General features: G+C 39.8%; 1 pseudogene; it reads left to right on the top strand.

Annotated features, from left to right (window-relative positions):
* Positions 1-21,886, top strand: part of LOC114634991 — a 35,593-nt pseudogene extending 13,707 nt beyond the window's left edge.
* Positions 21,887-24,089: the final 2,203 nt, after the last annotated feature.

Raw genomic sequence — 24,089 nt, 5'->3', positions numbered from 1 at the left:
TCTTTTAAAAACAAAATGGTAATGAACTAATCAAAAATTAAGGAACATCTCAAAAAAAAAGAAGTTAATAAAAAAAATTTAGGAACTCTTTGGCCTTATATTTACAGGAAAGATACGATGAGCTCATCCAACATACAGAATGAAACATGGGAGTACTTGTCTCTGACTTGACTTGTTTGTATAAGAATACTAACAAAAAGTTAAGGGTTGATGGCATGACTAAGGAATTTAATTTTTGTTCAGAAAAAAACACAAGCACAAAATATTTCTGATTAATTTGTAACATAAAAACAATTTATCCCCTTATCACTCCTAAGTAAAAGGATCATTTTAAAGTGTGTTCAGCTTTGACATATACCATATGTCTTGGAATGCTTACTGGATAGAAGTCTAGATGTAATGATCTCACTGTACAAGGATGGTAACCAATTAATATTTCAGTGAAGCCTTTTATTCTGATTGGGGAGGTGTTAGATCATCATGGAGGGCAATATCATCAAATTTTCTCTCTTCAGAACATCAAGATCAAAAACAGTGAAGTTAGTTTTCCAGAGACCGAACAATAACTGACTCTGAATTATTTTTATTCCCATTTGGAAAAAATGCAAAATCATATTGGGCAAAGAACCTGCCCATTACCTAGCTTAAATGCATCCTGGAACAGTACTAGATATATTTAAAGGGGACCATTGATATTTCTCCAGAATGATTTACACAATAAACGTATTCCTTCTGGAATAAGTCAGGGCTTGATGGAGCCATCTATTGTTTGACATCATCTGAATGGTCACTGTTCCCTAACAGTTTTACAGGAAACTCACTTAGGAAACAGGAGAGACTAAGATCATGGGCCATTCATCTTTTCTACTGGTTCTTGCTCTCATTATGTCTCACCCGGACTGTTATAATATTACCATAAATGACATCTCATCTAGACAGAGCCTTACCCCATTAGTTCTAGCACATACAACCCCCAAGAGCTATTTTCAGAAAATACAAAAAGTTGTTACATCACTTTCGGTGCCTAGAGTCTACTATCCAGAGGGAAATGTATGTGGTACTTCACACTTTAATGGCAGCTTATTGTTTCAATGCTTTCTTTCTCTCTTCTTAGAGCTTCTAAATGTTCTGCAATTTCCAACCCATACGTTGCATAAGACAAAACCTTGGAGCATCCTTGACCCCTTAATTCTTCTTCAATGCTATATCTTGTGCAGCATGAATCCATAAAATGCATCATATTTCATGCTCCAAAGAATAGTTCAAATACTTAAATGATGACCAAAAAGCCATTATGAATAACTTGCCAGTTATTCATAATTATTCACAATATCCCAATACCTCAGTGTTTCCTGAATAGCTCCCTTCTGTGTCTCAGGTTGGTTTTAAGAAATGTTCCTGATTCATATTTTGCAAGTAAAAAACTTCAACGCAACAATGAAAGAAAAGCAAGGATACTCTACCTGGGGCACACCAGCTGTCAATGCAACAGAAGAACAAGTACCACAATGCCTTTCACCCTACGCACTGTCAGAACCAGCAAGTCTGTTGAGAAGAATGTAGAGACTGGTGGTGGAAGGTCAGATGCTACCAGGACATAGTATTTTCAACCCTGTGGCTGGAGCTGTTGGTTATGAGTAGTTTTGGCTTTGGCAGGAGTGGTTGCTCCTGATGGCTAGGCTGTAGCCAAATATATAGTCCAGAAAGTCAAACAGATACCCAATGGTGTCCTTTTAAAGTATCCCCACATAATCAGTTATTTACCTAAAAACTGTAAGACAAATTTAAAAATACTGCACTTTTCACTTAAGTGATTATGGAAGCCATAATCTGGAGAAAAGGGGAGGAGTTGAAGCAAATAATTGAATCAAATGGCAAAGGTAGAAATGCACTTTTCAATGGAATAATATATAAACACATACACTACATTAATATGTATACTATATGTTATATAACATAATATAATAATAATAATAATGCAATATATATCAAATATATAAAAGTAATTATGAAAGAAGTTGCCATGCCTGGACAGACAGAAAGCACTCCTCCGGGGCTTCAGTGAGGAAGCTGTAAAGTTGGTAAAATCCTGTGAGTGTCCGTCAAAGAGCAGCCTTGAGCAAGAAACAAGAAATTTGAACTTTAGTTGGAAGAATTACAAATATTTATCTATATTTTGTAATTAAAGCAAATTTAATTTCTTTCTGAAAATTCCAACACCTCCTGTTTGATTATGCCACATTCTTGCTTTAGGGACTCTACTGACTCCCACCTGCCTTTTGAAGAAAACCCATTTTTACCCCCGGGTGATCTAGATAGCCCAGAACAACCAACTGTGTCCTCCTAAGAAGATCTAAGGATCATCTTGCTGGTTCCTAAATTCAGTGCCAGACTAGTTCGACACAATCACCTTTGCTCTGTTTCATCCTGCCTGGAAAGATCTTACCTTTGAACTAGCAAGTCCTCTCTTGTCTGTAACCTTAGGGTTGGTGGGGACAGTGGTGAGGGTGGGGGTGGGGACTAACCTTTTCTGAAATTTTGCCAATATCTCTAGATGGACTTACATTTCCCTGCACCTGGTTGGATGAAAACTGTTACAGACAGCAATGACTTACTAATTATAACAGGTAGCATCTTGTTTCTTTACACTCTTATTGATGTTAGGTGCCAATATTGATGCCCTAGAACAGGAGTGTGTGTGTGTGTGTGTGTGTGTGTGTGTATTTACAAACGGTGCACCTTATTATTTCTTCCTGGTTGGTTTATTGATTGATCAATAGGGAATGAGAGTACTTCCATCTTTGTATCAATTGTGGTTTAAATAGAAAAAGCATACATATGTTAAAAGTATATTTTTGGTTTGCATGAAGAATAAAGATTTCCCTCTAGCATTTTCACACACATATGCATCTTTGTTTGCTGCTGTTTTTACTCTGTTGCTCTCTTCTCCCTCTCCCTCTTCCAACACTTGTTGATCCTTTTTCTTCACCATAAAAACTCTTCCTCCTGAGCTGGAGATACAAGTCAGTGGTTAAGAGCATTGGCTGGTCAGGAGAACTAGGGTTCAAAGTTCAACAACCATGTGATGACTCATACTCTCTGTCTTTCCATTTCCAGGATATCCAGTGACCTCTTCTGACCTCTGTGGTCACCAGGCATACAAGTGCTACACAGTCACACATGCAGGCAAAACACCCATATACATAACATAAATCAACAGCAACAACCCCCGAACCACTTTCTTCTACATTCACAATTACATATGTGTGTAATTATATATATGTTTATAGCTATGTGGTTAAAATCTATCTTTGGCATGTAAAGGAACTGGCTAATATTTTGTCTTTCTTTCCACCTGTTACCATCTTTGTCATCCTGCTTCTGTTAGATGTGTTTTTCCCCCTCTCAGTCTTTCTTCTACTTTCATATTACATAAATATATAAAGACAAGTGCCTCTAAAATAGCATCTCTTAGGGCACTATTGGGAATGATGGTCTGCTGAAATTTTAAACATATCAAATAGATGCAATATCAATGTTTCCAAGAGCTATTTGAAGCTAGGGATATGCTGAGTGAGTATGGCAAGGGGGAGTGTTAGGAGGTGGATATTGGGAACTGTAATAGTTTTATGGATTCTGTGTAGTACCATTCTATTGTGAAGGACCAGAAAGTTTGAGGTTTTGGTATATTGGGTTCCGTGGAAAATATAGAAAAGAAAGTCTTAGACACAGTCTAGTGAAATGTTAGAATCCAAATAGAAAATAACAATATTCTTGGGGGAAGGCAAAAGTAGCTTTCATGAAAGAGAACAACAAACTATGATACACTCTAAGGAAAAATGAATGTCTAGGTATTAGAGGGAAACAAACCAACCAGACAAACAACAAAAACCAAATCCTGGAATAGATCAAGCACATTTGAAGTTCCTGTGAGACAATAGTATGTTCTTGTACATATCAATTCAGAGAAAACACACAACCCAGTTACTTTGTATAAAGAAGTTACTTGATGTGATTCATAATACTGAAAAAAGTATACCTAGTAAAAGCAGCTTAAATTAATAAAATTACAACCAAGCAGTGGTGGTGCACACCTTTATTCCCAGCACCCTGGAGGCAGAGGCAGGTGGATCTGAGTTCCAGGCCACCCTGGTCTACAGTAAGAGTCTAGATTGACAAATAGTGCACTCTGGGGAATCCCACAGAAGAGAGGAGGAAGGGTTATAGGAGCCAAAGGGGTCAAGGACACCACAAAGAAGGCCCATAGAATCAACTAAGCACGGCTCGTAGAGGCTCACAAAGACTAAACTGACAATCAGGGAGCCTGTATAGGTCTGACCTAAATCCTCTGCATATATTTTATGGTTGTGTAGTTTGGTCTTCTTGTGGGACTCTTAAGATTGGGAGTAAGGGCTGTCACTGTCTCTTTTGCTTGCTTTTGGGATCCTTTTCCTCCTACTGGGTTGTTGCCTCATCTAGCCTTGGCATCAGGGTATATGCCTAGTCTCATTGTAACTTGTTATGCCATGATTGGTTGATATCTCCAGGAGGCCTGCTCTTTTCTGAAGTGAAAAGAAGGAGGAGTGGATTTTGGGGAAAGGGGAGGTGGGGGCTAGCTGGGAAAATAGGAAGGAAAGGAAGCTGTAGTTGGGATGTAATACATAAGAGAATAATAAAAACAACCCAACCAACTAAACAAAACCAAGTACTGAGCTCTGGGTTTCAGTGAGAGACCCTACCTCAAAGAATATGGTAGAGAATGATAGGAATGGTTCTTGACGAAAACCTCTGGCCTCTACACACACACACACACACACACACACACACACACACACATGCACGCATACCACATGCACATGAAAAGAAGAAAAGTGGATTTTTTCCTCCTTTCTGAGAACTTATTACAGGTTCTCTTCTGATTGGATCCACTTTTCTATATTGTTCCCCCACCTTAGTTTTCTGTCCTACTTTCTGAGGTTTTTGTTGTTTTTGTCATAGTCTTTGTTTGTTTGTTTGTTTTTCTAAACAGGGTTTCTCTGTATAGCCTTGGCTGTCCTGCAATTCTGTAGAGTAGGCTGACCTCGAACTCACAGAGATCTACCTGCTTCAGTCTCCCAGGTACTGGAACAGAAGATGTGCATCACCATACCTGGCTCTTAGGGATTTTCTTAGTATTATATTGAAGTTTATCTGTCTTTCATTTTAGTTACTATATTATTTTAATGTCAGAATAATTCCTCCAAGGATTCTAATCATTTTTTCTTCTTTTGCTGATTTCTTTAGTAGATAAATGTCCTTAAAGGCACCCTTCAGATTCTGATGGCCCTTGACTGTCACCTCTGAGGCACATAGGCATGTGGGCTCTCTCATGGGAGAGCTATGTCTGTCTGCATCTGTAGGATGCTGTCCTCTTGACTGGTGGGTAGAATTCTTTTCTTACTTCCCTGGGCAGTATAACTCCATCTGGTTGCATTTTGAGAGCGGAGCAGTATATTCAAATCCCTCCGAGTCTGTTTTCCCTCCAGTCCCCAGCCGTGCTTTGGTTTTTGGCACAGGATTCTGACTTTTATTGTTTACAGAGAACTTATAACCTACTTTCTGTTTTAGCTGAGAAAGGGATGCTTTGACTTTATCACCTGGAGTTGTGTGAACTTATTTTTTCTCTGGAGTTGTAGCCATTCCTCCTATTTCTGGTTCCAATTTCTGCTTTCTTTAATCTTTCAGCATTGTGCACCGGCCTCTACATTGCCTTGGGATCTCTTGAGTCCCTCATCATTGAGCGACACCTTCTATAATCCTTGGGTTTCAATTCTCCTTGGTTTGCTGTCAGTTACTTTTCATTCTATGATTCTACTTTGCAAGGTTTGGGGTCTCTACTTCTTGTAAGGTTGCATTTAAGGATGTGTTTCCTGTACCTGGCTATAATAATACATGAAATGAAAATCCCATCCCTTAACCAAGAACTGCTCATCTTTCTTATAGCAACTAAAAGTCATTTTTAAAACATATATACACACACTACTTCAACACTGAAGCAATATCGTTATGGATGAATTTTCTGGAACCAATCAATTAGTACATTAATCTACACAGCTCAGGAATCTGCTTTTGTAGGAATGAATGCAAAATTGGATTCAAATATAACTCTATCCACTTAATGCATTTAAGGATGTGAACTAAAAATATTCCGAAAGGAAATAAAAAGATAAACATGGGTTCTACCTATTGCATTTATGTGACAGCCAGATACAAGTCTGTCTTACTTTATAAGCACAGTATTAAAATGTGGTTGTGTGCTTTTCTCTGTGCTTTTATGTTTGGAAACATAACTTATAAAACACATTTCAGATCCTAGCAGAATCTGCTTTCAAAAATTTGAATCACTCTAATAAAATCAGTCATTACTTATATCTTTAACAGAACATAAATGTTATATGTTATATAAATGTTATACCTTTAACAGAATATAAATGCTAATGAATTTATATGTTACAGGATCTTTCCTTCTCAACAGTAAGTGGTAGAATGTGTTTTATAGAAAGTTGAATAATATCTTTTTGAGGCCCCAGAAGATGCTCAAGGTATCATATGAGTCATGTGTGGTCAAGTGGATGGCTGGCACATCAAGTCCTAAAATTCATATGATTTGCAAAGGACTGTAAGGGAGAAATGAAAAAATAAGAAAAAGGAGAAACTATCTTGTCAGGAATCAGACTTTTAGGTTTATAAGCTTTTGTTTTAAAACCTTTGTTTTTAAATTTGTATCTTGTGTTTTTCTTTTGACCCAGATAAGCATTCTGCTTACATACTTATGGAGCCCAAAGGGAAAGCCTGCAATAGAGTTCAACAAAGCTTATCTCATGTACCTGGTTAGAATAATGTGGTGAAAATCCCATCCAAGAACTTTTCACCTTTCTTACCGTAACTAAATGTCATTTTTAAAAGGTCAGTTTTTAAACATAAGCACACACAGTACTACAAAATTAATAATGTTTTTATTAATACATTTTCCTGAACCTACCAATTAGTGCATTAATGCTCATACCTTTAGAATCTACTTTTGTAGGAATGAATGCAAAATTGGCTTAAAATATAATTCCATCCATTTTTTAACACCTGGCATGTAGAGAATGCATCATTTATTATTTTCATCCCCCTGTGAACATGTTGCCTTTTAAAGGCTTAATAGGAATAACTTGACAGCTATAGCTATTACTAAAGTACTGGGTTTTCATCTGTCCAGGAAAAAAAATCAAAACTGAAAACATTTGTGGTCTTGCTTCCTTGTGTTTTATCATTCTCCACACTTTTTGGTGTCTGTATTATCCCAATTCTTATGTCTTTTATATCTTTTGTCTTTATACAAATTAGTGTCTATCATAGTTAATATTTTTCATATGTTACTTCTTTTCTCAACATACATTTCATATTTAAAGAGCACCACTCACTCCACAGTTTTCTCTAGGCTGTCTCAATCATTCTAAAAACCTTTACTTCCTCTAAGAAGCCCTGTTCACTACTGCTCTACGATGGAATGTGTTTTCTTGGGTGAAAATTTTAAAAATATTCTTTAATTATTTGATCAACAGATGAGAAATTCTTTTACCTACAATAACAGTGATATTATTATCTTCTGTAGTTTTGCACAGTAAGTCCTTGGGAGGGATTAGACATGTCCATTTTAATCAGTTCATAAATCATCTTGTATCATCTGAACAAATATTGTTTGGACTTAGACTACCTTTGAGTTTTAGTCCAGAAAAAGGACATTCCATTCCCACAGCCCTAGCAGCATATTGTGGGATGCAGTGTTGTGTCACCCAGCCAGCAATCATACCTAAATGGATCATTCAGCCTCCATGTCTGGGTTACTAAACTATTCTTGTGTCCTGATTTCTCCTTCATATTCTTGTCTTATGGTAACCAGCATGTTCTTTATCCTTAAGACATATTTTTTAAAGTATCCTAAGATGTATTTCTAGAATTATGCTTTGATTTCTGTATATAAGATGTGAACTTTCTAGAAGTAAGCCCTATCTTGTTTTCCACCAAGTCACTGTACTGTCAGGAATGCAAGCTCATTCCTACATATTCCCTGGTGGCTGGGTTCAATCCTGACTCTTCCTCAAGGCAAATGCCGACATTCACCCAGACATTTGGTTTTTGTGCTCAAATAAGTTTCTGTAAACTCTATTATTTTGTTGAAAACATTTCCTTCTCTGGACTGAAATAAAGCTCCATGTCTCTTAACTATTGTACATTGCTCAAGAAAGGAAGGAAGAGAGGTAGGGATGAAAGTTTATTATGCATCATCTGAGTTTCTGGAATGGTGCTGGGCACTGTTACCTGCATTCCTTCATTAATCAATGAGCTTGCTTATTCCCACAACAATTCTGTGGAAATAGCTATTGTTTCCACCTCACAGGAAAAAAAATAATAATAAAGAAAAGTCCAAATGAACAAAACAACAGGGCTGGAGAGATGGCTCAGTGGTTAAGAGCACTGACTGCTCTTCCAGAGGCCCTGAATTCCATTCCCAGCAACCACATGGTGGCTCACCATCTGTAATGGGATTCGATGCCATTGGTGTATCTGAAGATAGCTACAGTGTACTCATATAAACAAATAAACAAACCAACAAAAACAGCACTCTCAAAATTTGACAATTTGACTCAGGCTATGAGAAGCCAAATCAGACCTGGAGTCTCCACGGCTTGCCATATTGAAGTTTGACAAGTTTGGATGATTTTAGTTTTACAGCATGTTTATTTCTACTTCTCTGTTCCAAGTTTCTGTATACTTACTAGTCAAACAAATAAAATCAATTTAGAACATACAGTTTGGTTAGTAATTGCAAAAAAAGAAAAGCTAGTCTCACAATGCTAATAAAATATTTTTACAAAAAAAAATAAATAAAAATAAAAAGAAGCCAGGCAGTGGTGGCACACGCCTTTAATCCTAGCACTTGGGAGGCAGAGGCACGTGGATTTCTGAGTTCGAGGCCAGGCTGGTCTACAGAGTGAGTTCCAGGACAGCCAGGACTACACAGATAAACCCTGTCTCGAAAAACCAAACAATAAAAAAATAAAAAAATAATAAAAAAAATAAAATAAAATATTTTTACGTTGATGATGGTAAAATGAATATAGTTGCCACTAACTGAAGAAATCAGAGCATCAGCTTGTAAACTTAAAAGGTGGGAAGATGTTTTTAATTGCTTGGCACGGGCGTCCAGGAGACCATTTTAATTATGGTATTAGTTTCTAAGAAAATTGTTTCCTTTGGACTTCTATGGAAGATGCACACCAAGAATCATTAGTGGAATCAAGAGTAGCAACCATTGACTGACATTTGTTTTGAGTAAAATAGAGAGTAATTGCATGCCTCCAGACATCGGCAGTTTTAATAAACACAACTCTTACCTTTATTTTAGCTAATATTAGTGTTTGTTTATTTATTCACTTGAAAAGTCTCTGTCAAGAATCTAGTTACAGGGTTTCCAAATGAGAAACTCTGGAAAGTCATGAAGTCAATGAGCCCCTTCCAAACCTTGCTAAGTAAAAGTGACATGGACACTCACTGAATTCTGCCCTGCCCTGAATCTTTTAGAACAGTCCAGTCAAAGAATATAAGAGATCTGGGGCCTTTATGGTATCAAAATCGCCAGAGCTTCCCTTTTTAATGAGAAAACTAATTAATTCAGCGAGCGACATAATAATTAGTGGAAAACAAGTTTAGTGTTATCTTATTGGGAAACATTGTTTAGATGAAAACAATTACTCTCCTGTTTGGTGTTAGATGCATACCTAAGACTACAATAATTTCTAAGAACTCCTAAAAGTAGAGTCCTGCATATGCAATAACATTTTCATTCTAGTACATCAGAAAGTGGGCACTTAAAAGTATTTTGAGTGACTAAAAGCTGTAAAGGTCAAAGATCATTCTTAATCACTGCCTTAATTTGGTAATTAAGATTTATATTCCTACCAGGTTGGCCTTGGGATTCTGGCTTATCTAAATCCAAACTGAGCTCTCTAGGTTGTGTCTGGTGTGATGCTGTGCCCTGGTTTCTTCCAGATCAGTCAGCCAATGGTTAATTATCCTTGAATAATTGCTGTTTGCTTCCACTCTCTGGGACAAACTTAAACAAAGGTAATGAAAATTATATTGTAGAGAGGAAGTCATGAAGGAATGTTACTCAGAGACACTGGTCAGCGTTAGACTTTCTTTCAAATGCAAGTGTGGCGTAAAGGAAAGAGCCGCAGGGATGGGGTGGAGAAGGTGAAGGACAGCGGAAAAATTATTCCTTCGAATCCTTGGCAAAAAGTGATCAGAGTAGGTGAAGACCTGGACAGCAGGCACGTAGCTCCTTTCCTTTTCTGGATAAGGACAAAGTTATCTTAGAAGACTGATTTTTGGTAGTATCATGAGAGAGGAGAAGGGTGGTTTAGAGGGCTCTGGGCAAAGAAAGAATGAGATGATTTTATTCTAAAATATACACATGCTGCAGGTAATACACCAGCGCTAATTCCATTGTCCTCCAGTGCCACCCACACAGCCCTTCTGATCTCACCTTCTGGCTAACAAGACAAATCACCATACATAGACTGGTCACAGCCAAGATTTAGAACAGGCAAATTCATTGTTCAGTATTTGGCTGTCAGAATAGATATCTGAAGCCCCAGACAGAGATAACAGCTTTCAAACAAGATGGAGAGTTTTGATTCGGCAGACATCTTTTGAACAGCAAGAACAGGAAAACTTACTTAAACAGTAGGTGTTGAAGAATTGGTGTTAAGTGAGTTTGAGTAAATAAAGATTCCCAAGATCGGGAAGTGAGGAGCAGATTCGACATAAGTCAGAGGAAGATACACTGACAGGTTAGTAGAAACTGTGCTCAGCGCTGAAAGGAGAGGACTGACGAGGAGAGTATTAGCTATTCAGGACTATCACTAATACTCTGAGGGTGGTGTTCCCACGACGTACTAATAGCCCACAGGGCTCCACTTCCTGGAGAACCTACCATCTCAGTCAGCAAAGTCATGCTATAGACTGAGTTTCCAGCCTGGAAAACCCGGGCCCACATCCAAACCCTATCCAAAGCACTGCATGTTCTCCGTGTTTCTGGTTTTCTTCCCCTACAGCTTTTCCACTCCCGCTGTCTTTTCCCTTCATGTTCTGTTTAGAGCCTTTGCCCACATAGAAGCAAACTATGGACATTTTAAGAGTAAGAGAAGAGATTTTACAAACTCAGAGACTTGGTCCACCACTGAACTTCAAACACCTCTGTTTTCCTGTTCTCATAAACACAAAAGAGGCCTGAGTACTTCACAAATCCTCTAGTGGGTCTGACATATCTTTTTATTCTTGACCTGTGAACATGCTTCTTATCTTTTATATCACTGACAGAGATTCTTTTAGGGTTCCTGTTCACTTTTATTATTCGGTCAAGACTGCTGGTGTTTCAGGCAGGAAACCTGTGTCGGATGGAGCCTTAGAATCAGGAAAGGTTCTATGAGAGGCCCCGGAACCCACAAAAATAGTAGTAGTCTCCCTTCCCCTGATGATAATGAAAGAACGATGAAAGAAATTCCCAAGGAACATTAATGTTTTTCCTTTCTTTTTAAAAACATTTATTTATTATGTATACGGTGCCTGCCTGCTTGCCAGAAGAGAGCATCAGATCCCAGTATAGATCGTCAATGAGCTACCAGGTCGCTGGGAATTGAACTCAGGACCTCTAAGAAGAGCAGCCAATGCTCTTAACCTCTGAGCCATCTCTCTAGCCCACATTGGTTTTTTTTTTCCAATGCCGTGAGATATCCTTCACATATAATATTGTTTTTTTCCCTATGAAGTGACTTCTTCATTTAAATGAATATACAAATTTCTTTCTTTCCCCTCATGCAACTCTTTGAGAAAAAAAAGTCTATTCCAACTTGGCAATGGATTGCCCCACCCTTAAGGGTGACATGCTTTAGCCAAAAATGGCAGTGGACTAAAAAGGTGTCATGCATCTGCATTCTCTGCAGAAGTTTAGAGATGGGGGGTAGGATATAAGGGAGGGTGGGCTGTGACGGGATGGACTCAGTGGGTGGAGGTGGATGGGATATACAGGGGATGGATGGAGTAGATAGGGAATAAATGGGGAAGACAGGGGTGGATGGGGTAGATAGGGGTGGATGGGGTAGATAGGAGGTGGGTGGGGTAGATAGGGTGTAGGTGGGGTAGATAGATAGGGGGTGAATGGAGTAGGGTGGCTTTCCTGACATGTTCTAAATGTCATGCAAAATGTTACATACTTAGTGATTTCAACATCACAATTTTTTTCTTAAACTACTGGAGAGTGAAAGGTCAAGCTCAAAGATCCAACATGACTGGGCTCTGGTCAATGCCTTTCTCCTGAGTTTACAGCTGGCTACTATCTTATCTCGAGTTTCTATAGCTATGAGGAAACAAGATGACCATAAGCAGCACAGGGAGCGGAGGGCTTACTTCACTTCCACATCATCAAAACAAGGCAGGAACCTGGAGGCAGTAGCTGTAACAGCAGAGGCCACTGAGAAGTGCTGCTTACTGGCTTGCTCCTCGTGGCTTGCTGAGCCTGCTTTCTTGTAGTATCAAGGACCAGCAGTCCTAATGTGACAACTTTCACATGGAGGTCTGCCCATTCACATCATCAGTGAAGAAAATGAACCACAGGCTTGCTCATGGGCCAATCTGGTAGGGATATTTTCTCAGTTGAGGTTCTGTCTATGATTCTGGCTTGTGTCAAGTTGACACAGAAGTAACCAGCATCATCTTCTCCTTGTGCACACATGTACTTCCTTTCACTGCCTTTCTGCCTCTACCTCTCCTCTCTCTACTTTCCTTTTGCCCTCTCCTACTCCCCATCTTCCTATCTCCCTCTTCTTTCTCCCCTTACCTCCATCTTCTTTTTCCCCCACCTTTCACCTGGCCACTAATCCTGTAGGTTTAGGATTCCCACTATGGTCAATGTGGGAGCTGGGACTTGAATGTCTATGCCTTAGGTAGACACAGTTTAGTTTATAGCACACTGTGTCTTTACTTCCTAATCTAAAATTTTCTCTTTTTTCTCAAAATAATGTTTGTTGAAATTCTGTACTGATTCACCTCATATACCACCACACTTACTTCCCAGTCCTTCCACGTCCTCTTCCCACTTGTGATCTCCCATCACAAAAGCCAAGTCCAGTTTATGTTGTTCATATGCTCACTGGAATGTGATCAAACTCTCAGTGGCCAGCCCCCTAAACAGAACTTAGTCCTTGTCCTCCTGCACCTTCAACAGAAGCCATCAACTGTGGAGAGTTATATACTTCAGCATCTCCACCATACTTCATGAGAGTCCTCTTTGATGACTTTCCATTTAGGCTGCTACTTTTGGTAGGGGTTCTCACATAAGCCTTTCATGTCCTTCTTTCTCAACTATGTGTCTGCAATCACTGATGTCAAAGTAGCTTCCTTGCTCATTACAGTCAGTGAAAGTGTCAATCATGGGCTTCTACATCCACATGGTTTCTGATGACAGCAGTAGGACCATAGACTCAGATGTGACCCTCAGTGGCAGTACAGACCTAGATATTACCATGGCCTCAAATGGCAGAGCAGGCCATGCACATCAACATGGTCATGGCAGCAGCACAGACCATAGATCCTTGTGGCCTTCAGTGACATGACATGACATGACATGACAGCATCAGTACCACTGAGTCACACATAGCCCTCAGTGGCATCACAGACCACAGTGGTCCTTTGAGGAGGTCCAATCCAGAAAATGAACTGTTTCTCATCTTGGGCCTCCATAGTTGCCTGGAGCCAGGATGATCCCAGAGTTGGCCAAGTCTACATCTGTGCAAGCTCCCAGCTGTTGTGTACCACCCAGCCAATCACACTGAACAGTGACTTGTTCCACGATTGACCTCAGCCCTCTCTCACACCTGTCATTGCTGTCAGGTCTTCAGTTCTGCCTCTCTCCACAATGCACACACTACACTGCTCCTCCATTTTTCCTACCTCTCCATCACACATCATCGTGGTGCCTTGGCCACATGAAGCAGAGGAGCAGGGTGGAGGTGGGGAAGGTCAATCTAAAACATCCTATTTACCTAAGTTGGTTATCATAGAGAGTCTCATAATACATAATAGTAATTAAGGAGACCAGAGTGGCAAAGCTTTTAATTGTTCAGTATCACTACATAAATCTGACATTTATTACAAGTAGAGCTCTGCTTGTAATAATTCCTTATAAATTATAGAATTCTATATAAATGGAAGATATTGATTGTTAAGGACAATAACATTGATGGAATTTACAATAAATACAAAAGAGAATAATAATGTGCTTTGAGTTATACAGAGACATCTAAAGAAGCTAATGGCTGTCTCAACAGATGAAGATAACATCTGCTATTAGAAAGTGCTAAGTCACCAGGCGGTGGTGGTGCATGCCTTTAATCCCAGCACTTGGGAGGCAGAGGCAGGTGGATTTCTGAATTCGAGGCCAGCCTGGTCTACAGAGTGAGTTCCAGGACAGCCAGTGTTACACAGAGAAACCCTGTCTTGAAAAACAAACAAACAAACAAACAAACAAAAAGTGTTAAGTGAGTCTGCTACTGTTTAAAATCTGTAATTATTTTAATGGATTATGTAATGTTTATTTCTGTATAAGTAGTTAGCTTTAGGATACTCAGTAATTATACCCTTTACCACATATAAATTGCTATTCACACATGAATGCTGAATTTGCTATCATAATAGCATTTAAATATCACTAAGAGCCCTCACCAACACATCTGAAACACTTCCAGGGCAGAGCTCTACTTGCAATAAATGTCAGATTTATGTAGTGATACTGAACAATTAAAAGCTTTGCCACTCTGGTCTCCTTAATTACTATTCATTACTCTTGCAAACTGGCCTTGTATTTACTACCGCATTAAATAAAAACTTACACTGGCATGAAGATGCACAATTCAATCAAAAGATTTAATAAATGATTAGAGTTTTGAGAAATGGCCCTTAGAGACTCTGCCTTTGATTTCTTGGGATATCGGCTATTTATGGAGCATTCTTGCTCTTGCCTTTAACCACCACACTAGTGATCATGGAGAATGGGTTAATGCAAAACTATACCCAGATTGAGACCCTTCTGTCTCTCTGTTGATCTGTGTGACAACTGAAGGAAGACATGATTCCCAAAGGACATATTTTTCTTCCCCTGGAACTCAAGGGACACCCTCCTTTCCAGTCCTGGGACACTTTGATCTTTTTTTCTATAGAGATAACTATCTCTTCTTCTTACATCAAAACCAGCATCCCTCAGTTGGAGTTCATGAATGGCTTTTTGGGGGACCTGAAATCCCCAAATGCAAGTCCATTGCTTTGGATGGATTCTCAAAGGCCTTTGATCTAAAAACCTTGAAAGCCATAGAAATGCATGTAGGTTAATGATTGTGTAAACATTTTACCAAAAGACTTTCTGTACTGTTTTATGTTGTTAATGGAAACAGTTAAAAAAAGAGCTTAGGTGGGAGAGACAGTTAGAACTGGGGAGCATTTCAGGGGTGAGGTAGAAACCTAGTACAATGGAAACTCTCAGGAATTTACAAGGGTGATCCTAGTCAAGACTCCTAGTAATGGGGGGTATAAAGCTTGAAATGACCATCTCTTAAAACCAGGCATTGAGACCCCAATCCAGACACACAATCTTTGACCTACAATTTGTCCTGTTTACAAGTTGTGCTGAAGTAAAAGTGTTTCAGAAAGTAGAAATGGCCAACTAATGACTGGTCCAGCTTGAGAACTACACCATGAGTGGAAGCCCACTCCTGACACTGCCTGGAAGGCCAGGAACCAGAGGCTGTATCACTCAGAGACCTAGGATAGGAACATACATGACCAGCAAAAGAAAGCCAATTAAATGATTCCTAATGATACTCTGGTATACTGGTAGACAGGAACTTAGCTTGATTGTCATCAGAGAGGGTTTATTTAGCAACTCATGAAAACAGACACAGAGACCTACAACCAAACATTAGGCACAACTTGAGAAATCCTGTGGAAGAGAGAAAGAAAGAATTGTTGGAGCCAGAGAGGTCAATGACACAGCAAGAAAACACACAGAATCAACTAGCCTGGGCTCGTAGAGGCTCACAGATACTGAAGCAGGGAGCTTGCTTGGGTCTGACCTAGGACCTCTGCATATTGTTGTGTAGCTTGATCTTTTTATGGGACTCTTAATAGTGGAGCAGGGATGGTCTCTGGCTCTTTTGCTTACTTATGGTACCCTTTTCCTTCTACTGGGTTGCCTTGCTCACTATTAATATGAGGGTTTATGCCTAGTCTGATTGTAACTCGATAGGCCATGTTTGGTTGATAACCTTGGGAGGAGTATCTTTTCTGGATAGAAATGGAGGAGTGGATTGGGGTATAGAAGAGGAAGGAGAAGCTGGGAAAACTGCGGTAGGGATGTAATATATGAGAGAAGAATAAAAATAAAAGACCTTAGCTTACCTTTGTTTATAAGAAACTATTCTATTTGTGCCATGGAAAACACAAAAATGAGCAAGATGACCCTGTGATAAGGGTCATATAAACTTGCAGCATAGTTAAGGAAGATATGTCAACAACAACAAAATAAGCCATACTGTGACAAAACCAAAACAAAATAACAAAATTAAGCCCAGAAGAAACCTTCATGGAGGGAATGGTATTTGAATAGCAAATAGGACTTCAGCTGCTGTAGCATGGAAACAGCAGAGCAAAATACAGAATGCATTCAGTTCCAGGTACACCCAGAGTATCTCAAAACACTGAGGATAACCATAGAGCATCCAAAACACTGGGTGTTCCATAAAGGAGCTGAAACACTGTGTGTGCTCATAGAGTATCTCAAATACTCAAAACACCAAGTGTACCCATAGAGTATTGAAAACATCAGGTGTACCCATAGAGTGTCTCAAAACACGAATGTACTCATAGAGAATCTCAAAATGCCATGTAAAAGAATACAAAGTACAGCAAAAGATGCTTAGCCACAGCCCTGGTCAGAGAAGAACAGCATCTAAAGTAGATATCATTTCCTTGGAGAAGGAAACCAGGGGAGATGCTGTGCAAAGGTTTCCGAGTTAGACTGTCAGGAAGGTGCAAGGCAGGGATGAAGAAAGACTATGACAGCCTTCTGTGCCCTTAGAATGATGGTCATAGAGAGCATTGTACTTGCTTTCTTCACTCTAAAAAGATGAGCTATAACATCTACCAATATGATCCATCCTGTCACTATGGTTATGATGGAGAATCTCTTGATGCTTGGAATGCAAGGGGATATTGGTTTTGATTCTCTGTTAAAAGAGTAGAAAGGATAAATGCACAAGGGGACAGTGAGATAGTAGAGGGGTCAGGGAGATGAGAAGGAAGAATGATTTACTAAAGTACTTTTTTCAACCTCCCCAGTGATATATAGTACTGTGTAATATTTAAAAAATAAATATTATTAAAAATAAATTAAATTTTTCTTATGGTCCCTGGCTCTCAAATAGGCGGACTAACTCTGTGATACAACAGATAAATAATTTGGTAGCAAAACCTACTCAGATACATTATCATTAGTTAGCTATGGAGGACCACGAGACTCAAGATGAGATTGTTACTTTATACATGGTGTTTCCAAAACCCATCTCCACCCAACCTAAAAGGGGGGGGGGACTTCTGCCCCTAGACCAAGCAGAGAGGGGCCACCCAGAACCCCCTCTGTCAGGAGATCTGAATTCTTGCTTAGGCTGCGAGGCTAAGCACTGCAAGGGAATATAAATAAAAGATAAAAATATCTATCTGAGTTCCCTGAGGGACAAGCCTGACTGCATAGGAGTTGATGTCAAAAGTATCCCCTCTCCAGGAAAAAGACATCGGGATGGGTATGGCCCTCATGCCTCACTGGATAAGGACAGGGAGACTGGAGCCATTACAAGGTCCCCTTCAAATACTGGAGGTCAGGCCTCTATCCCCGCCTTTGCAAGTTTAGAATTGCCACAGCCCTTCTATACTTAGAGAAGGGAGGATATGTCAGGGGCAGCCCTGCTTACCCACTGAAGGCCTAAAATCAGCCATAGGCCTAAAATCAGCAATAGGCCTATCATACATGTATACTAACACCAAGTCTTGGGTCTCAGTGGAAAAACAAATGGCTATAAGCTAATGTACACAGGCAGCTTTTGTGGAAATTTACAAGCCTGAGTAGTCATAGACCTTGTAAATAGGTAGCCTGGGCAGACAATACCAACTTAGATAAGGACAAGCGAGTCATAGGCAGAGTCATAGTGACTTGTCCCCTGAACCTTTACCCAGCTGATACCCGGTTCTGATGATATCTGTATTCCTCTTGATCACCCACACTCCAGTGTTATTCTCTTCCCCACATCCTGCCTTTCTGTGTTTATAACCCCTGTGTGATTGAATTACGATTTGAGAAAAAATAAATTATAAAAATATCAATTAAATAATAAATATAATTTAAAATAAAAAGTAAAAAAGAAAATACAAATGTCAGCTCAGTGTGAGTCTTCTCTATTTGGTGTTCTCAGTGATGGCCATCAAAATGGGATGGATGGGTGGGGCTAAAGAATGAGGAATCCAGTCAATAACATTGCAAACTTTGTATTCATGTCAAGATGGTGAGAGTTAAAAGATGTAGCTTATGAGAGAATATGTTAGAAAAGGAAGAGGAGGAAGAATTGTAGATTGGGTATGGGACCCTTATAGAAGAAGGAGAGAAAGAGGAGAAAGAAGAAGAAGCGGTGGTGGTGGAGGAGGAGGGGGAGGAGGAAGAGGAGGAGGAAGAGGAAGAGAAGAAGGGTGCAGAAGAGAAGAGTGGGGGCAGGAGTAGTAATAAGGGGGGAGAAGGAGGAATTAGATGGAATAACAGGATAGAGAAGGGATAACGTTGGGCCAGCTGATTAAGGTTGAAGTCTACCATTTTCAAGAGAGTTCTCTTAAGCTCTGGGAAAATGGTGGACTCCCTTTACCAGCAGGGCTTTTTTTTCTGTTTGACCTTGTCTGGTGAGCACAACACCCCCCCTCCCTTTGAAAGGTTATATAGCTTTGGTTAGATTACAGAATCAGCTTTCCCACCCCCCAATATGAACCTGTCCAGCAAGCACCTGGAATTCCTAGAGCCCTTCTCCATGCACAGGAGGCATTATCCGGCACCCTAAACTGTAGCCCTACCCTAAAAATCTCTTCCCCCTTCCTCAAATACTATATAGCCCTCGATTTACCCCAATTAAAGTTGAGCTGCCTCTCTGGAGCTGATCCCAAAACAAGTCATTTCCATGATACTCACCAGCTATCTGAAGGCCATGGGAAACCCTGTTTGTTGACTCTGCTCCCTTCATCCTTGTGGACTGCTGGCCTCAAGGAGAAAGGAGAACCACAGGATTAAAGATAAGGAGAAAAGGCCATGGAAGCCAGTGTAAGAAAGAAGTGTTTACCAAGAGTCACAGCGCTGAAGCTCGATGTGCACGTGAGTCCAGCACAAGCCATGAGATCTGAGAATTACACTTCATTCAGCATCTCTGGGAAAGCAATTTTTATAGAAGTTGAGATGGAATCCACACTTAAAGGAACCGAGGAAGCAATACAGACTCAGGGACGATTATCCTTTCTCAGGATTAGTGGTGAAATAAAGGCAATTACTCTCTTAAGAGGGAGGAAGTGTGAACCCAGAAGAGAACTAATAAGGGGGAATTGTGCCCTCTTCTAGCCTTGAGCAGGCCAGAAAGACCTTGTTTACCACAATTAGACCTAGTAATAGTAGGACCTAGTAATATTAGGTCCTAGTAGTAATAGGACCTAGATGGAGCTATCCTCCTTGACTGCAGATCCAACTTTTTACTGGACTTAGAAGAATAGACTGCCTGCTGAGCTTGCCTTGTGACTTAATCTGGCTGAAACAAAGGATGGGTTCACTGTGTGGCTTTTCCTTTAAATAGAAGAGCTGAATACTAAACTTTGAACCTTGATCAGAAAAAAAAAAAAAAAGAATCCTGATCAACATCCAGTGTGGAATAGAAACTGGGCACTTGAGATTATAAAGGTTATATAGCCTTGGTTAGATTACAGATTCACCTACCCCCACCCCTTGGCATCTTCATTTGAGACACAAAATCTTGATTGTTGAAAGCCTAAATGATTATCCACACACAATGGCAACTATATAGAAATTTTAAAATTCTTTCTCTGTTTGGGTCAGGGCTCTACATACCTGCTGTGTCTCTCAAGACTGTGCACCCCAATACTTCTTGCAATTTAAAAGACTCTACATTTTTCTTCAAGCTTTACTCTTATAACCTATGCTTTGCTGTTCTAATTTTTCTCCTAAAGAGAAAAAGTATCAGGAGGGAAAGAACCCCTTGATGACAAAGAAGTTAAGACCTAGTTTTGGAAGAAAAAGCTTATTCCCCAGACATGCATGATTGCCATTAAAGGTCACTAATCTTGGCACTAAATATTTAAAACATAAAAAAAGTTAATTAAAAACAAAACAAATTTCTTGCCTTCACTCAAAGTGTATACACATCCTCTAGTAAATCTTAGAAAGAGCCATGGGCCCTGTAATACATTATTTCAGAAAGGACAAAGTAATTAACTTTATTTCCCTTGAGACTTTCATATTAAAAAGAAACCTTTTTTTATTCAAAAAAGTGTAGCCAGTTTTAACCTTTTAAATTTTAATCTCTTTATTCTCTGAAAATATTACACATTTACACAATGTATTTTGATCATATTGGGTCATTACTATTGTAAGGATATAAAAATTCATAGAGAAGCTTGAGACCCCATCATCTGAATTAAGGTTGGCAGGTTTACAGGCCTAGGTTCCAGGAACTAGCTGGCCACCTGAAGAATTAGCCAGGGGGCAAGTCAGCCAGGTCGTTCTGACAAAGAATAGCAGAACTACAAATACAGGTTGGTCAAGTCACCCCAGGGAGTGACTGATCACAATGGGCTGGCTAGGTTAAGGTCACATTCCTGAGAAAAATGTGTACAGAATGTTTCCCACTCTCTACCTTGGTTTATGACTAACCACTGTTCCTCTTTTTGATTTCCCCCTTCACCCCCCTGGTTTTCGGTTTTCTCCTTTAAATACCCCTTGCTCCTAAGCCTCTGACGCTCCCCTTGTGAGTGTTGGCCTCAGTCGACTGATACCCAGAAATAAAGCCTTTTGCGGTTTGCAGCAAGTTCGGTCGCTTGCGAACTCTCCTGTGGTTTGAGTGGGGGTCTCCCCACTCCGGGAGCCTTACACTATCTTCCTCTAACATGCCCTAGTGTTCTCTACCTATTCTTTACAACTTCCTGCCCTGCTTTGTTATTGTTGTTAATAACCCTGTGCATCTTGTGCTGTCCTATGCACATGAATGTGTGACCATCCACCCGAGGTGTGGGCAACTTATGGTCAGACAATCTTCAAAGGAGTGTTTCTTTCCCTCTCTCAGAAACTGTCGACTTAGGAACCGACAGCATTGGCGCTGACTGGTATCTGGTTGATTGCGGTTTGCACTGTCCGCCAGGGAGTCAGAGCAGATGCTGGAAGGACAGACATAGGTTGCAGAAAACCCTCACTCTGAGTACGGGCTCACCGACAGTGTTGAGAGAATAGTTGAGAATGAAAAGATTAACGCAGAGAAGTCATCTAAACAGAAGGTGGATCTACAGTCCTTGCCCACCCGTGCGTACCTGGAACAGATGGTCGTGTCTATCCTATTACAGGGCCTTGCTGTACTCGCAAAGGAAAGATCACCAAATCCCACTGAGTTTCTAGCATCTTATCTTTTAAAAAAATAAGGCACAATTTGACGATCGAAATTGATTTCTTGGGAAGAAAGGAAACATTTGGTTGCTACTGTAGATTTACATGATTATGAGGCAGCTTTAATTGCCATGAATCCCCTCCCCACTCTGGAAGTGTAAGAACCTTCAGGACCACAGAACTCACTTCTGGAGTTGCAGAAGAGAGCATATCCCTATCTGATTTAATCACCATACTTTTTTAATGAGTATCATCTGTGTAATTTTTTTCTCAGATTGTCTTTTACTTTGTTTTTAAAAAGAACTTCAAAATAAACTGTTAAAACATCTAAAAAAAAGAAAGAAAGAGAGAGAGGGACTGAGGGAGGGAGGGAGGGAGGGAGGAAGGAAGGAAGGAAGGAAGGAAGGAAGGAAGGAAGGAAGGAAGAAAAGAAACTGTCAACTGTTAATAGCTCCTATACCAAGGGTGGAACTTTCAGGGAGGCCTTAACTGTATGTACACTGGAATTATTCCTGCCCCGATCTTGTGCAGGTCTTGTGCAGAACTTGTACAGGTAGCCACAGCAGTTATGAGTGGCTATATACAATAGCCATGTGTTTTCTAGCAGCTTGTTGCATTTAACAACTGCCCTTCCCACCCTTCCATCCTCCAGCTTTTACACTCTGCCAGGCCTCTTCTTCCTTGATGCTTCCTGGGCCTTGAGTGGGGCAGGTTAAAGTGGAATACCTATCCAGAGATGAGCACCAACTGTTATTTATACTTGGTACTTTGACCAGTTTTGAGTCTACACTAAATAGTGCTCACCATAGTTGGAAACTTCCCTGACTAAAGTTGAAAGTAATACAAATTTATGGACATAAATGTAAGTATTTAGAAGGCAATTAGACAGCATGACCAAAAATTGCAGCTGTTTTAAGCACTATAGTTTGATAAGTTTTGACCAGTACATAAGCCCAACTGGCCATCTTCCTAAGGCATATTTTCATCCCACTAAAAGTCCCTGGTCTATTTTAATGGGATTCTCCACCCCTTCCTTTCCCAAACCAACTTCACATCTACACTTTTACAGTCTAGATTGGTTTTACTTGCTCCAGAATTTCATAGAAATGGTATCAAGCATGACATAATCTTTTTGTTCTGGCTTTTTCCTTCAACATAATGTTATCATGTTCATCCATAATTCATTCCTTTCTAACTCCTAAAGGTTGCTGCATTTTATGGGACTAAATTCTTTCTTATTCATTGGCCCATTTGATAGGCATATGAGTTATTTGCAGCTCAGGGCTGTTGTGAATAATATGAAGTCTTTGGTTTCTTTTCTGTTGGGTAGTGCCTCAGAGGGCACTTGGAAGGCTGTATGGTAAGTGAGTATTTAACCTCATAGCAAAAGATCAAAGAGTTCTCCAGAGTTGTACCAAGTCAGATTCCAATCAGCAGGCTATGAAAGTTCCAACTGTCCACAAACTACTTATGCTACCAATGGTGATTTCCCTATGCTGTGATTTTTTTCAAGTAAAATTCAGTTCTTGAAGTATCTGCTACAGGAATTCTCTGTCTGTCTGTCTGTCTATCTGTCTGTGTGTGTGTGTGTGTGTGTGTGTGTGTGTGTGTGTGTGTGTGTGTGATCAATTTCCTCTGCTTCAGATATTGCCAACTGCCCCAGGTTTTAATACTGTAGATTATAAGTTCCTGAATTTCAGTGTTCTAATAGATACTCTTCTCCACATACCAATCCCCCCTCTCATTCTCATTCTCAATTGCCCCAAGTAATGACTCTGCATTACTTACAACTAAGAACCAAAACAAAACAAAATCAAAATGTCTCTGATATAATAGACACTACACATAGAGTTCTACCCGAGTCTCCTGACACAACATGAGGCTCCTGACACTGCCTTAATACTTAGAAATAATTCTTTAGTGTTCTTAGGAGTTGTAATGCTAGGAATCAATCAGGTATTAAACCAGAGAAACAGGCAGAAGTTGATAAACTGGATACAGGAAACCCATGCTACAGCTCATGCGCAGATCTGGGTGTGGAAATCCAGGAATTCCAACCTCCACTAAGATTTTCTAGACTAGTTATCTGAGATCTGAAAGTGCTTCTTCTTCCACTAATAAAGTACTGTATTTTACAGAGTGTACACCTTTACTGCTTGTCACGAATTATGTTCTCACTCTTGATAATCCATTCATCAATTGGTTTTCAGATGTGTCTCTAGGTCCCAAGGTGCTACAGCGCTAATTTAGAACACATATTTAT

The sequence above is a fragment of the Grammomys surdaster genome, unplaced genomic scaffold (assembly GCF_004785775.1).
Source record: "Grammomys surdaster isolate TR1022 unplaced genomic scaffold, NIH_TR_1.0 1162, whole genome shotgun sequence".
NCBI lineage: Eukaryota > Metazoa > Chordata > Mammalia > Rodentia > Muridae > Grammomys > Grammomys surdaster.
The sequence above is the reverse complement of the archived record's forward strand: the minus strand, read 5'-3'. Positions and strand labels throughout refer to the sequence as shown.